This window comes from Pinus tabuliformis, chromosome 8, assembly GCF_031772625.1.
Source record: "Pinus tabuliformis cultivar Carrire ecotype Pingquan chromosome 8, CPIR1, whole genome shotgun sequence".
Lineage (NCBI taxonomy): Eukaryota > Viridiplantae > Streptophyta > Pinopsida > Pinales > Pinaceae > Pinus > Pinus tabuliformis.
Genome location: NC_142294.1, coordinates 988,522,988 through 988,538,566, shown reverse-complemented (window position 1 = coordinate 988,538,566; position 15,579 = coordinate 988,522,988). Strand labels below are relative to the sequence as shown.

The following is a 15,579-nucleotide window of genomic DNA, read 5'->3' as shown; positions in this document are numbered from 1 at the left end:
AGTTGGAGATGATGATGAGGAGCAACCATGGGTTTCCTTGTCTGAATTTGATTCAGAGGTTGAGCCAGATGATGTTGGCTCCTCTAGCAGTAGCCAGTAGCAATGGTCAGTGGTGACTAGTGATGTTTCACAATTTACTTTTGTTGTAGAGGCCATTTCTAGCCTCCTTGGTTATGTTTTTTTGTTTGAATCTCTATATCATCATCATGTATGTAATGGACAGTGCACTGGGTGCCATTTCGATATAATGGATATATTCATGAGCCTACTTTGATCATATGTTGTTTTCTATCTATATGTTAAAGCTTTGTTTTTGGAAACATGAATGAAAATCTTTAAAATTATGTTTTTTTCTTTTTTAATCAATATTTAATGTATTTTTTACAACGACCGAGTCATTGAAATCAAACCATCTGAGTTGATATGGAGTCGGAGTCGGAGTCGACCCTTGACCGTTTCCAAGGCGGAGTTGGAGTTTTAATAAATTGGTATTAAGAAGTAAAACAAAGTTTAGAATTGATCTGTTTTGTAAGCTTTGTTGAGACTTAGAAGAGCAAACAATTATAATTAAAGAAGAGTTGTTAGTGCTAATGAATATAACGATTAAGATTAAAAGAGAGTATTAAAAACAATTTGTATTGTTAACTAGTTCAACAGTCAGTGAAAATATTCTAGAATTTTTTTTTTATGTGATTGATCTAAAAGCAAGCTTCAAACATAAATATAAATCACAAAAGTCTGGAATCAAATATTTTTAAAGACCATTAATTTAGTTATTTTTTAAAAATCTTAAATATTTTGGATATTAGACAAAAATATTTTATCTAATATTATATATAAGATTTACTTGAGATTATAAGTATCTAATCTAGGTGGAGTTGAATAGTGGGATAAAACTCCTCTGGCTTTTTCCTAACCAATTAGGATTTCTCCCTCACATGATTATATACGAAGCCTCTAGCTAAATGGATCTCTAGGACCATGATCTTTATACATATTTGCGATATTTTTTAAACTCATATGAATGCAAAAGTATATTGTTATCTCTCACAATGGTGCAAGACTCAAGCTGAATATGGCCAATTATCCATTTCACCATGTCGTAATAGGGTGGGATGACTAGCCTAGACGCTACATGGTAAATACATGACCTTCTCATGTCTTCAAACACCTCAGAGTCCAAGTCGCCTTTAAGAAGATCTTCATCATTAGTGTATCCATCCACTGTCACCACATTGACAACACCTGTGCGCTTAGGGTAGTCCACATATTTGAAAATTTGATAAATTGTTGGCAAATCAGGTGGGTTTGCTATCCTGGTGATTCCGAGAAGAATCTTGAATTGGGTTTCTGGTTGCCCTCTACCTTTGGATACCTCAGCTTTCATCTTCTTTCCCTTTCGACTGCGAGCTTTCGCCATGGTTCTTTCAAGATTACTACACAGTAAAGAAACCCTAAAACTTGTGAGGAATGGAATTGTTGAATAACACCACCACCAAAAGCATCACATAATGAGAAAAATTGACTCATCGATTGCAGATTTATGACCGTGGGTGTCTCCTATGTCTCCATGCACATTTTGCAAGCAAAAATTCATTTCACTTTCTTTCTAGTTCATTTGTATCGAAGCCCATCAAACCGCTTAGACTCACTTGCGGGGTTCTGATTTCGAAAACTAGAAACAAGCCACTCATATAAATTGACAAGCGTTGTGCCTTAACCAAGTTGGGATCATTAAGGAGCGAGGATTAAAATAATGGATGCCGAGCTCTGGGTCGCTCGATTGGCTATCGATTTTATCTTTGAAGTTTTTTGTTGATGAGTAGCGTGGACAATAGTGTGAGCAGTGTGGTCAGTAGCGTGGACAACAGTGTGAGCAGTGAACAGTGAGCATCATGAGAGCAGGGAGTTTTTATGCAGCATAAGTATCAAGCATCAAACAAGGAGTAGCCTGTAGCCTAAGCAGGGAGCAGCGATAACCTGAAAAGTGGAGAGCAGTGCGAAGTAATCTTGGCATTTTATAGACCTACATCTTTCTCAAAATAGGGTGGACGGAAAATGCATTCAAACATGACAACGGGACAAGAAATTTCAAAACATGTGGAGACAAATGATTTAAGACAAGTGAAAATTGCTTCATCCACCAAAGCTGGGAAGTGGGTTTGGGTCAATGCCAAACAATATCGGGGCATTTTAAAACGAAGACTAACTCATCTAAAATGGGAGTAGACAAGGAAAAAATGGTCTAAAAAAGAAAGTACTCTAGCCCTTCGCAAAAAGAACTCAAACAAGTCCCCTCTATAAGCACGTGGCAACAAGAAGTCCAGAGGAAAAGTCCTTGATGATTCTGCCTTATATAGTCCCACATCCACACCTCTTAGCTGGTCATCTGATCTTTATGTGAAAGAATTGTTAAATGCAAAACAAAGGTTAGAGGTTTTAGAAGCTAAAGAGCAGGAAAGAGATCATAAAATTCATCTAATAACAACTGAGAACAAGGCTTTAGAAAAAAGCAATAAAGTTTTAAAAGAACAAGTGGCATTGCTACAAGGATTTCTCCTAATATGGAAGACAAAATGGCAACATATGAAGGCGGATGTGCAAAACATAAAGAAATATGTAGTCGAATGTATAGAGGTGGTGGATGCGAAATCATCCCAGAATAAAGGGAAAATGATTGCCCAAATAGACAATCATGAAGAGAAAGCAAGAGAAGAAAGGAAAGGAGATTCCACCAAATTTCCAAAACTTGGGCTAAATTTATTAGCAATTCTGCTAATAAGGAAGGGGAAACAAACATTCAGGTTGACAACATGCAAAATAGAGAAGGCAAGGAAAGACAAAATAGAGCACCAAACATAATTATTAAAGGGGTGAAATAATATGGTAAAAATGAATGTACTCTTGACCTTGCAAGAGACTTCTTGAAAGACAAGTTGCTATGGCAAGGACAAATATGCCAAGCATGGAGGGTGGGAAAGTTTAACGATGAGAGAGCCAAGCCCATAAAATTAATCATGCCTAGCTTGTGTGATAAATATGTCATTCTGAGCAAGAAGCATTTCTTGAGGGGTTCTCGCTTTTTCATAGAAGAATATTTAACTGTAAAACAACAAGAGGAAATGAGGGAGGAAATGTTAAAGGTTAGGGAAGCAAGAGATGAAGGCAAGAGAGCTTGGATTTATAAAGGAAAATTTGTGATAGCATGATTTGGACCTCCTTCCAAAACAGAGCAGCAAGATGGTAATAAAGAAGAAGCAACAAACTATTCAACAAGAAATCAGGAAGCAAGGTCAGCATGGGAAAGCAAGAACAAAGACTCAAATGTGAGTCTTGCATGTCAAAATAAATAGCAATCAAGTCCCAAGTTTCCTTAAGATTAGTTTTTTGGAACTGCAGAGGTTACCCAGGGAGACGAGGACCTGGCTTAGGGCATATTGCGAAAGATAGATACATAATTTGCCTCATAGAAACACATGAGCATGAAGGGTACAAGACACCTTTGTTTAAAGGATACTGGAAGATGGCAGTGTGGAACAAGGCAGTAGAGAATGGCAAAGGTCACGGTGGTATCATGGTTGTAGTAAGGGAGAAAGAAGGTCATCTTATTCAGTTAGAAAAAGAAGACTCAAATAAGAAATTCATTTGGTTTAAAATATCAGCAGATAGAAACCACATCAGAATTGCAGCATGTTATTTTGCGCTGCAATTTTAAAAAATCTACAAAGGTAGAGGGCTTGACCACAAAGATCCATTTGCAGCCTTAAAAATAGATATTGCAATATATTAGCAACTAGGTGAAGTCCTTATAGTGGGTGATTTCAATGCTAGTACTCCAAGTGAGCAAGCTAGCATTCTTTGATGTAAATATGATTGCGATGTTATTTGGATTACAAAAGAGAGTAATCATCAATGGGAAAGAATTTCAAAGGACAAGGGCCGAAATCTCTTTGATGAAAAATTGCTTACTCTATGTGGGGCCTTTGATTTAGTCATTTGTAATGGCTTGACTAGATGGGTAAAGTCCAGTAATTCCACTTTCAATACTTACAATAGAGCAAGTGTAGTAGATTATGTAATTTGCTCACATGGTTTGTATGAGAAAATGGAGGAAGTTTTTATTGAAGATCAGTTGTGGGACTTAAAATTGGATACAAGCCAATTTATTTATGTTTCTCTTGGACTAGAAAGAAACAATTAGAGTAAAAAATTCAACATGTCCAACAAAATCTCCCACAAGGCAGAGTTTTTTTGACTCCAAAAAATTGTAATACCTTAAAAAGACGCTAGAGAGGCTCTTCGAGAAGGAGAAAATCACAATTCACAACCTTCATAGTCATGAATTAACACATTTAATTCAATGCACACTTGCAAAGTGCAAAAGAGCAAAAATTAAGAAATATGAAACAAATTGTTTTCCGTTTAATGCTTGGTTTGACGAGGAATGCAAATAAGCAAGGAGAATGTGAAAAGAGTCAAACAAGAATAACATAAAGCTCAAATCTTACAAGCAGTTATATTAAGTAAGAAAAAAGGTCGATTTCATGGTTTCAAGGAGGGAAGAACTAATCTTCCTAGGGCAAAATAATTCCAAATTATTTTTGAAGGAGCTACAACCAAAAAGGATACAAACTGGAAATAGTATTACAACTTCTAAATGGTTTGACTATGCAAGACAACTCTATGAGCAGGATCCCAAGGTTGACCCTCCCCCTTCGGTCAACACTGATACTGAACTCTTTACAGTGTAAGAGGTAGAGATGTGTATCAAGAAGTTGGGTGTTGGAAAAGCAAAAGACTTAGCTGAACTCCAAGCATAATATCTAAAGTGGGGCTCAAAGATCCTTGCACTTCACATTATGAAAATTTTCAACAACATCATACAACAGGGGCTCTGCATAGATTGGACAACTAGTGTGGCAATACCTCTTTTCAAGAGTAGTGACGTCAATAATCCCTCCAATTATAGGACCATCATGATAAACCCTTTGTTTGCAAAGATATTTGGAAGCATGCTAGAAAATAAAATTAGTAAGTGGGCAAAATAAAGAGATAATAACGCTAAAGGGCAAGCAGGATTTAGACCTAAACATTCCACAGTTGATAATTGTATAACTTTAAGGCACATCATTGAAAAGGTTTGGGAGAAAAAGGAAGAAGCCTTTTGTTTCTTTGTTGATTTCAGAAAAGTGTTTGACTCAGTTTCTAGGGATAAGCTTTGGCATAGAATGGAGGAACTTTGGGTTCCTAAACATTTGAGAGCAGTTGTGCATAGGTTGTATGAAGAGGTGAAAGTCAAAATTAGAACTTCAGCGGGCATTTCTGAAAGTTTTAGAAGAGATATTGGGGTCAAGCACTGTCTCCTACCCTTTTTGGTTTATATATCGATAAGCTTGAGGAGTGGTTAAATTCACAAGAGGGTGATGGTATCTATTTGGGCAAGTTTGTTATAAGACTTCTTTTCTATATAGATGACCTTATTCCGATTGCTAAATTGAATCTCTTGAAAGAACACTTACTATCCCTTGAGCATTTTTGTAGAAGTGTGGGTATGCAAGTCAATATCAACGAAATGAAAGTAGTTGTTTTCTCTGAGAAAAGAAAACATAATTGTCATATGTTCTACTTTGAAGGCAACATTCTAGAAGAAGTTGCAGATTACAAATACCTTGGAATTTACTTGAACAAAAATCTAAGTTGGGATGGTTGTAGAAAGAAAAGAACTTTGGGGGGTTGGAAAGCATTTTATGCTTTTCAAAATAGGTGTAGAGAGGCAAAGTTATGGGACTGGAAAACCACTCAAACTCTTTTTGGGCTTCTAGTGATTTTGATGATTCTTTATGGTTGTGAACTATGAGCCAACGGTATATTCGACATGCAATGGAGACAAATTGAGAAAATTTAGAAGCATTTGATTATGAACAAATTCAATATAAAAAGTGCAGTTCCTTACGCTATCTTGTTAAGTGAAACAGGGGCTGCTCCTATTGAAGCAATTGTTATGGTGCGAGTCATAAGGAATTTAAAAAAAATGAGCAAATGGAATATGGTAGAGGGCCTAAGGTTGTCTTTAATGACAGATTGTGCAGCAGATTAAACAAAAATTAAACAATGAAATTAACCAACAAGAAAATATATTTAACAATTAAAAAAAACAACAACAACAACAACAAAACAAAAACAAAAAAACATGGATGTAGCAAAATAACAAATGGTTTAGTAAATGAGGTATTTGCTTGAACGTGTGTCCCATAAACATAAAAGTGATAAAAAAATTGTTATGGATAAGTTTCACAAGCGTACTTGGGATAATGAGCATGAAGAAATAAAAAGTACTATATTGAAGTGTTTAATGCCACTCATAGTCATCAACCAAAAGCATACATAGAGGCCAATATCTCTTGGAGAGACAAAATTCTTATTGTTCAGTTAAGGACTAATTCTCATCAACTTTTTTGTGAAACAGGGCACTGGAAAAGGTCGAAAGAAGTGTGGGAGGAAAGAGTACGCATTTTTTGTTCTTTCGGAAAAGTGGAAACAGAAAAACATTTCATTTTAGAATGTGAGGTTTTCAAAGACAACAGAGAAAGTTATGCAGATATGCTGGCTGCTAGCTCTTGGGATAATCTATTTAGCGAGGGGTTTGTCGAAAAGCTAGGAGCATTTATTGTGAAGCTTCACAGAAAAAGGGTCGAATACATCAAGCAAATGAAAAGGCAATCTGTCCCATAGGCTATCTTTAGCCTCGTGCACATTAAAATAATTTCTTTCTTTCTTTCTATCTAAAGGAAAAATAAGTCGCAGGTTAGATCCATCTAACTCTGGATATGTCATACATATCATATGCCAAAAGAAATCAAATCCTTGAAATGTAAACCTTTCTTCAAATTATTAATTCAAAGTTATTAAATCTAATATTATTAATAATTGTAGAATTTAGGCTTTTGTGATCCATATCAAATTCATAGAGAAGATTGGTTCGAAATGCGTCCACAAATTATGATGTGATTTTTACTGAAAAATATTCTCTATAAATATTAATAGCATTAATAATAGATTTGATAATAATAATATTAAATTTAATAATAAAATTAATATTAATATTAAATTTAATAACAATAATATTATTAATATTAAATTTAATGATGCTTTTTTATATGATAGCAAAATTTATAATAAGATTACATTAAAGTAATATTTTCAAATACTACAATTTTGATGTGAAAATTTTATGTCTTTACAAATTTTAATATAGGGTATAATTTTTCTTTTTAACGATTAATTTTACAAATATTTAATTAAAAGAAATATTAAAATATTTTTAAAGAGGATTTTCAATTTTTTGTGTTAAATTGTATTGTAGTTCTTTTATATATGGTTATTTTCATTTTTGTTTTGGACCAGACATTATTATTTTCTTTTTATTATTATTTTATTAAACATGACATACTTACACATCCTTTATAATAAGTTATAAAATACACCTCTTAACACAATCTAAATAAAACCACTAATTGAATGGTCCCACAAAGACAAAACATGCCTGAACGGAAATGAAAAGAGCCACAATCAATAAAACAAAACGTGGTAGGATGGCAGGGCAGGAATGGAAATGAAACGAGCCACCATCAATAAAACGTGGTAGGATGGCAGGGCAGGAGCTTGCAAAGCAGAAAAGAACGAAGACAACAACATAGACTATTAAAAGAGAGGGAACCCAATTATGAGATACATGGAAAGTTGGCCACGACTCATAAGTGATGGGAGGGAAACTGAAGGAAGAAAAATAACTTTGAAAAGAAAAAAAAAAACCTTAAAGCCGAAAAATCAAAGGGAACACTTGAAATTTTACTTGAACAGGAATTAATATTTTAGGTAAATTTAAAATAAAATAAAATAATTACTATTTACAAGCTACAAAGCTACAAAATCAAATGAAACCTAAGAAATTTTACTGGAAAAGGAATTAATATTTTAGGTAAATTTTTAAAAATATAAGAATACTATTTACAAGTGGTACCCATGAAAATTTGTAATTTTAAGGAATTTTCTGGTGAGAAAGTTTGTACAGGACAAAAAATATTATTTAAAAAATAAATAAGTATTTTCTCATAATTATACAATTAAAAAATGATTAGAAGAAAAAGTTAGTTATCCCCTACTACACATGATTGATAAATCTAAAACTAGAAATTAACTTCAAAGAAATCAAATGAAGAAAAAACTGCACCTCAAACATTAAAGAGATCCACTTTATAAATAAATAAGGCCAACAAAACAATAAAGTTACACTCTATTTGATTTGAGACGTACATTAAATTTGTCTACAAACACTAACGAGCCTATTTACAAGTGGTACCCATGAAAACTTGTAATTTCAAGGAATTTTCTGGTGAGAAAGTTTGTATAGAAAAAAAATGTTATTTTCAAAGACGATAAATATTTTCTCATAATTCTACAATTAGAAGATGATGAGAAGAAAAAGTTAGTTATCCCACTACCACAAATGAGGGGAATTTTTTGGTGAGAAAGTTTGTATAGAAAAAAAAATGTTATTTTCAAAGAAGATAAGTATTTTTTCATAATTGTACAATTAAAATATGGTGAGAAGAAAAAGTTAGTTATCCCACTACCACGCATGATTGATAAATCTAAAACTAGAAATTGACCAAGAAGTTGATAATTGATTTGATTCGAAGAAGTGGGTTCAAAGAAATCAAACGAGGAAGAAATTGCACCTCAAATATTAAAGAGATCCACTCTATAAATAAGGCAACCAAAACAATAAAGTTACACTCTATTTGATTTGAGATGTATATTAAATTTATCTGCAAACACTAACGAGCTTAGAACTATGAAAGGGGCAATGTAGATGAATGATAAGGATTGTTGGGGATTGGCCAAATGTAGATGGATGATGAGGATTGTCGGATATTGGCCATAATTGAAGAAGTGGGTTCAAAGAGATCAAATGAGGAAGAAACTGCACCTCAAACATTAAATAGATCTGTAGTGCCCCACTCTAGTCGACTAATAGTGATATGACATTAACATTTATTTAGCCCTAAGGCCCACACTTTATTCTTTGATGACCTCAAGTTGAAGATCCGAACATGTGACTCTATTATTAGTGGTTGTGGTGTTCATGTATGTTCTCCATTGATATTATGATGATTGTAGCATCAATGGTTATGCATGTTCTCTTTGATATTATGATGATTGTAGCATAAATGGCTATGATTGGTCTCTATTGAATTTATGATGATGATAGCAATAAAGGATATGTATGCTCTCTATTGATATCATGATGATGATAGCTTTGATGGATAGGTATGTTTTCTATTGATGTTACGATGTTGATAGCTTTGATGGATACGTATGTTTCCATTGATGTTATGATGATGATAGCCATGATGGATGTGTCCCCTATGTTACCTACTTGCATTAGTTCTAGTTCACAATGAACAATGATGCAAATGACTAGGTGATGTTGATGATGCTATTATGACAATGACTAACACTGAGAAACCTTGTTACCGATGATGATTGAGTATGGCAAGAAACCACCAAAAGAACTCACATATGACGAGTTGACAACAACTGGTTTGATGAAAATTATATTTTGTCTTTGAAATTCTAAGTCAATTTTTAAACTTGTTATATATATTTATCTATATTCTAATGATATGTTAGTGGTTGCGGGCATAGATTAGTTGCTTGGCCGAATGACTTACATATGGGTGATGGGGTTGTACAATTGGATGGAACTGCATGGGAGGGGTTGGAAAATGTCCTTGGTCTCACCCACTAGCACTCCCGCCATGACTTGGGCTAGAAATATTGAAACACCTTCCCCTTGAACATCACTAGGTCATGGTGGCAGGTCCCAAAGTTGGGTCGCTCATGAGGATTTTACTGGGGGGCGTGCATCAAGGAAAATTCCTTGATCCTCAACACAATTAGTCTCACTATAGCAGGCAACATAAGAGATGATAGTGTTCTCTGTCGTTGCAACTATACTTTCCCCTCATAGTCATTGAATGTTTGAAGGGCAGGTGGCGGGGCACCCTTGGAACTTCAAGGGAATTTCTTGAAGGGCACAACCAACTTGGCACCCTTGGCATCACAAATAAACTGTTGGGCGTGACACCCTTGGAACTTAAAGGGAAGTTCTTGAAGGGCACCACCAAACTTGGCACCATTGGAATCATTAAAAATAAATAAATTAATAAATATAATAAAGATATGAAAAAATAGGTAAATTCACATCGAGGGTAAATGATGTTAGAAACCGAGGTAATTAAAGCAAGAATAATACTTGGGTTAAGAGAATCATAGGAGGAAAAAAATATCTTACCTTAAAAACTCTACCCTTCCCATGTTGGAAAATATTAGGTAGATAATGTAAATTAATTAGGTAAAAAGGGGAAAGATGGACATAAATGTAAGGATATATATTAATCCTAAAATAGTTAAACCTACCCCTCATCAGGCAATATAGGCTCAAGGTGGAGGCCGAGCTGAGCGACATCTGTGACATCATCCTAGGGTTATTGGATGGTTATCTCATTCCCTCTGCTTCTTGCGGGGAGGCCAAGGTCTTTTATCTCAAGATGAAGGGAGATGACAATCGTTATCTCGCGGAATTTAAGACCCTGGATGAGAGGAAATAGGCAGCGGATGGCACACTGGAGGCCTATAAGAATGCATAGGGTATTGGTCTGATTGAGCTAGCCTCAACACTTCCTGTAAGGTTTGGACTTGCACTCAACTTTTCTGTGTTCTATTATGAGATCATGAATATGCCAGAGAAAGCATGTGCCCTTGCTAAATAGGCTTTTGATGAGGCCATTGCTGAGCTGGATACACTAGGTGAAGAATCTTATAAGGATAGCACACTAATCATGCAGCTTTTGAGAGATAATCTGACACTCTGGACTTCTGACATGCAAGAACAGTTGGATGATTCCTAGTGAAACAAATAACTAAGAAGGTGCATGATCCTCTGGTTCAAGTGAGATAGAGGTGCCACACTCATTAGTAGGTTTATCATATGGAGGTGGACTCAATGACAGTTTGGTGGTTTTATTCATTTTAGTGAGTGGAAGGAGAGGCCATTTTTACGGGTCTGCCACAGTAGTTGATGGTCCGGCAAATGGTTTGGATGATGTATTAGTGGTACATTGTTGCAATAATTTTATCCAGAAATTCATTAGTAAATGATAACTGGACACATGTGGAAGGATTATCATATTTTGTTGGATTACACTGTTTGTTTCAATGTAGTTTGAGACTTTGTGATCCAAATCAAGTTTTATAATATTATTATTCATAGACAAAAAAAAAAATAGTTAAACCTAATTAAAATAAGAGGATGGTGAATTAAAATAAGATTAATAGGTTAAATTTTAGAGAAATTTAAAGAACCTCCATGTGTAAACAACCAACATAAGATATTCATCTAAGAGACAACTTGAGTTAAATTAGGGAGTAGATAGGGGATAAAATCTTAACTTATCAATTGACTTTAGTAATGAACACAAATTAAGGAGTAAAAAAGGGGATCAATAGACAACTAAGAGAAGAAATAGGAATCTTGTTGAGGTAAAAAAAAATTATTATTTTAAAATTAAAATTTAAGTAAATAATTTTGGAGATCCTTGATGAGAGATTGACACATGGGTGAGTGAATAATCAAACTATTGGATTAACAAAAATAATTAATTATGCATGAAATGTCAAGTGTCACCTATGAAGACCCCTATAGAAGAAGGGGCAAGCCATGGGAGAAAGGACTTTTTCTTTACCCTATTGTTGGATGGATGAGACTATGTCAGAGTAATGACTATGAGCTATAGTGAGTTTGGTGAGGTAGAGGACTTTGGAGAGGGGACTCTTGAGCCAAAGAGTGCTCTTCTCTACCAACTAATACATTCCTCCATTGTACAATCCCATTGCAGCTCGGTGGTCTGTGGGGCAGGAGAGTACCCAAGGAGTAGGCTGGGAGGTCAACTAGTTGGTCATTGCATTCAAATTAAGCATGTCGACATTCACACTTCAAGGCGACTGACAACAAAAGAGGGAAATTAGCAGCAAGTTAAATTTGAATCTCGTCTCCTCGTGAGCGGTACCTATGTTGTTATAATATTATTTTGTATGACTTCATTATGGATTTAGTTAATTATATGTAAATTAGATGATATGTTCAATGAAGTGAAATTCATGGATGTGTTAAATAGTGCTTAATAAATTTTGAGTTCCCAATGCTATCTTCTTATGGTTGTATTTTTATTTTGATTTAATATATATATATATATGGGGTTGGTCCCTACAAGATCCACTCTATAAATAAGGCAACCAAAACAATTAAAGTTACACTCTATTTGATTTGAGATGTATATTAAATTTATCTGCTAACAAGCTTAAAACTATGAAAGGGGCAATGTAGATGGAATATGAGGATGGTTGGAGATTGGCCATAATTGAGGAGATTGATGCATATATAAAGATTGAAACATCAGATTTGATATCATTGTTTAATGGATGGAAACCTATTGTATATAAATTGGTGTTCAAAAAGAAGATCAATTCAGATAGTAATGTTGAAAAGTAAATGGCTAGATTGGTTGTGAAAGGACATTTTTAAGTTAGAGGGATAGAATTTGCTGATATTTTTTCCCTAGTTGCTAAATTAACATCTATGAAGTTTCTGAAGTTAACATCTATGAGGCTTTTGTGATATATATACCAACAATTTTTTATTAGAGATAGGATAGATGGATGTGAAAATGACATCTGTACATGGTGGCTTTAAGAATGAAATCTATTTAACATAGCCAAAATCTATTTGACATATCTAGAGTGCTATGTTGAAAAAGGTAAAGAGACATTGTTTTGTCAATTAAAAAAGTCTTTATTTGTTCTCGAACAATATCCTTGAATATGTTAACAGAGGTTTAGATTCTTTTGTGTTAGGATTAGGCCTTTGAGATCAAAAATCGATCCTTGTGTGTATTACCAAAAAGATGGTGGTCATTTCCTTGTTATCACTTTGTGTGTAGAATATATGTTAATATTGTGGTAACAATAATGATGTAATTCATGATTTAAAGTCTTAGCTTTCAACATAATTCTATATGAAGGACTTGGGGATACAAAAAATATTGTAGGAATGGAGATCAAGAGAGATAGAGAAAACAAAAAGCTTTGGTTAAGCCACGGTAAGTATGTGAACTTTGCGCTAAAGTAGTTTTATATAGCAGATTGTAAACCATTGATTGTTCCAATTTATATGGGAACTAAGCTTTAAGTTTAGCAATGTCCTACTACATCTGCAAAGATTGAGACTATAGCTTCAATTCCTTATGTTAGTGAAGTTAGTAGTTTGTTGTATGCAATGGTCTGTACTAGACAAAACATTGCTTGGGAGTCTTCAGTCGATTAATGGCTAAACCTGGACATGAACAATGGGATGTAGTGAAGAGGGTTTTCAAGTATTTGCAAGGAATTGAATGCATATTCTATTTGTTATCATCATGATGTTTAAGAGGACCAACACTTAGTGGATATAAAAGGATTTGTGGATTCCAATTGGTTTGAGGATGTAATTAAAAGAAGATTTATCAATGGATATGTGTTTTGACTATTTGGAGGAGTACTAAGTTAGACAAGCAAGTGACAAGTTGTGGTTTCATTTTCATAATTTGCGGAGTTGAAGTATATGACAACTACTCGTGCATGTATCAAGGCCATCTAGCTTATGAAATTGGATTCATATGTAGGGCTAAGTCAAAGAGCTATTATAATGCAGTGTGATAGTAACAATGCCATTTATCTAGCTAAGAACTCAACCTTTCATACAAAGACAAAGCATATTGATATCTAGTACCATTATGTTCACAACATGGTAGAGGATGACAAGGTGATACTAAATAAATTTGACACTTTGCAAAATGTTGCAAATGCATTGAAAAACCAACCAGACATTGCTTGGGAGTCTTCAGTCGATTAATGGCTAAACCTGGACAAGAACAATGGGATGTAGTGAAGAGGGTTTTCAAGTATTTGCAAGGACTTGAATGCATATTCTATTTGTTATCATCATGATGTTTAAGAGGACCAACACTTAGTGGATATAAAAGGATTTGTGGATTCCAATTGGTTTGAGGATGTAAATAGAAGATTATCAATGGATATTTGTTTTGACTATTTGGAGGATTACTAAGTTAGACAAGCAAGCGACAAGTTGTGGTTTCTTTTTCATAATTTGTGGAGTTCAAGTATATGGTAGCTACTCGTGCATGTAACAAGTCCATCTAGCTTATGAAATTGGGTTCATATGTAGGCTAAGTCAAAGAGCTATTACAATGCAGTGTGATAGTAACAATGCCATTTATCTAGCTAAGAACTCGACCTTTCATACAAAGACAAAGCATATTGATATCTAGTACCATTATGTTCACAACATGGTAGAGGATGGCAAGGTGATACTGAATAAAGTTGACACTTTCCAAAATGTTGCAAATGCATTAAAAAAAACAATGTGCATGAATAAATTCAAGTGGTGCTATGAGTCTATGGGCCTTACGATCCCTAGCATTTAGTTCATTGTTTGATGCATCCTCCCTTAGACTCTTGCAACATGTATGACAATTGGTAGAATGTTGGGACAAATGTGTCATATACCTTTTGATTATGTAGTAGAGTTATCTCAATAAATGTTGAGAAATAACAAGAAATTAATGTTGAGAAACAACAATTGGCCTATTAATAACTAGTGGTTTCCAACATGTAGAATTGGAAAACCATAAATAGTTTTTGGTTTTGTTATGCCTACATTTTGAGTGCTTTGCTTGGAGGGACAGTAAGATTTCTTTTACTTACTATTATGCTACCAATTTTTTTCCAAAAACTTTGCACTGTTTAATACTCCTATTGAGAGCACAAAGACTCCATAATGTATTGTAACCATTTGTTTGTTATTGAATAATACATTGTGTGCACTCTAGGGTTTTTCTCTCGAAAAGGTTTTCCCCGAGAATTTGCTTTTAATGGTTGTATGTGTCTATGTTGTTTATCACTACCACTGTGTTTATTCAAATTTTCTATGAATTCTTCTCTCATTGGTTAATGTAGAAAGCATATTCCACACCTCTAATTCCTTTTAGATAAAATGGTCAAGATAAATGCAAGAGCCCCTCAAACAAATGTCAATAATTGCCATTGGCAGTGGGAAAATAGAAAGGTCAAAACAAATGCACAAAAAAGATGCGCTTGAGTCATGTGCAACTAAAAGGATACTGCATACATACTTAGATGATTGGAAAGGAGAAACTATTTCAAATCTTATCATTTCCTCTTACTCCCAACTCCTTGTAAAGAAAGTCACCCACAAATTCACAAACATTATTTAGGTTGCTTTATCTCATGGGAGAGCTTATTTGTAAATCTACCTATGCCAAAAATCATCTATAAGTCAACAAATCTATGCAATGTGTTTCATGGAATTTATCTGCACTTTGCAAAGAATATGTAACTTGTTCATGGAAAAATATATTTACAAACATTGTTTAATTGTCC

At 34.3% G+C, this 15,579-nt stretch overlaps 1 pseudogene; it reads left to right on the top strand.

The window, feature by feature from the left end:
* The first annotated feature begins 10,278 nt into the window (after positions 1–10,278).
* On the top strand, positions 10,279–11,170 carry LOC149238729 (14-3-3-like protein D; annotated as a pseudogene).
* The last annotated feature ends 4,409 nt before the right edge of the window (positions 11,171–15,579 follow it).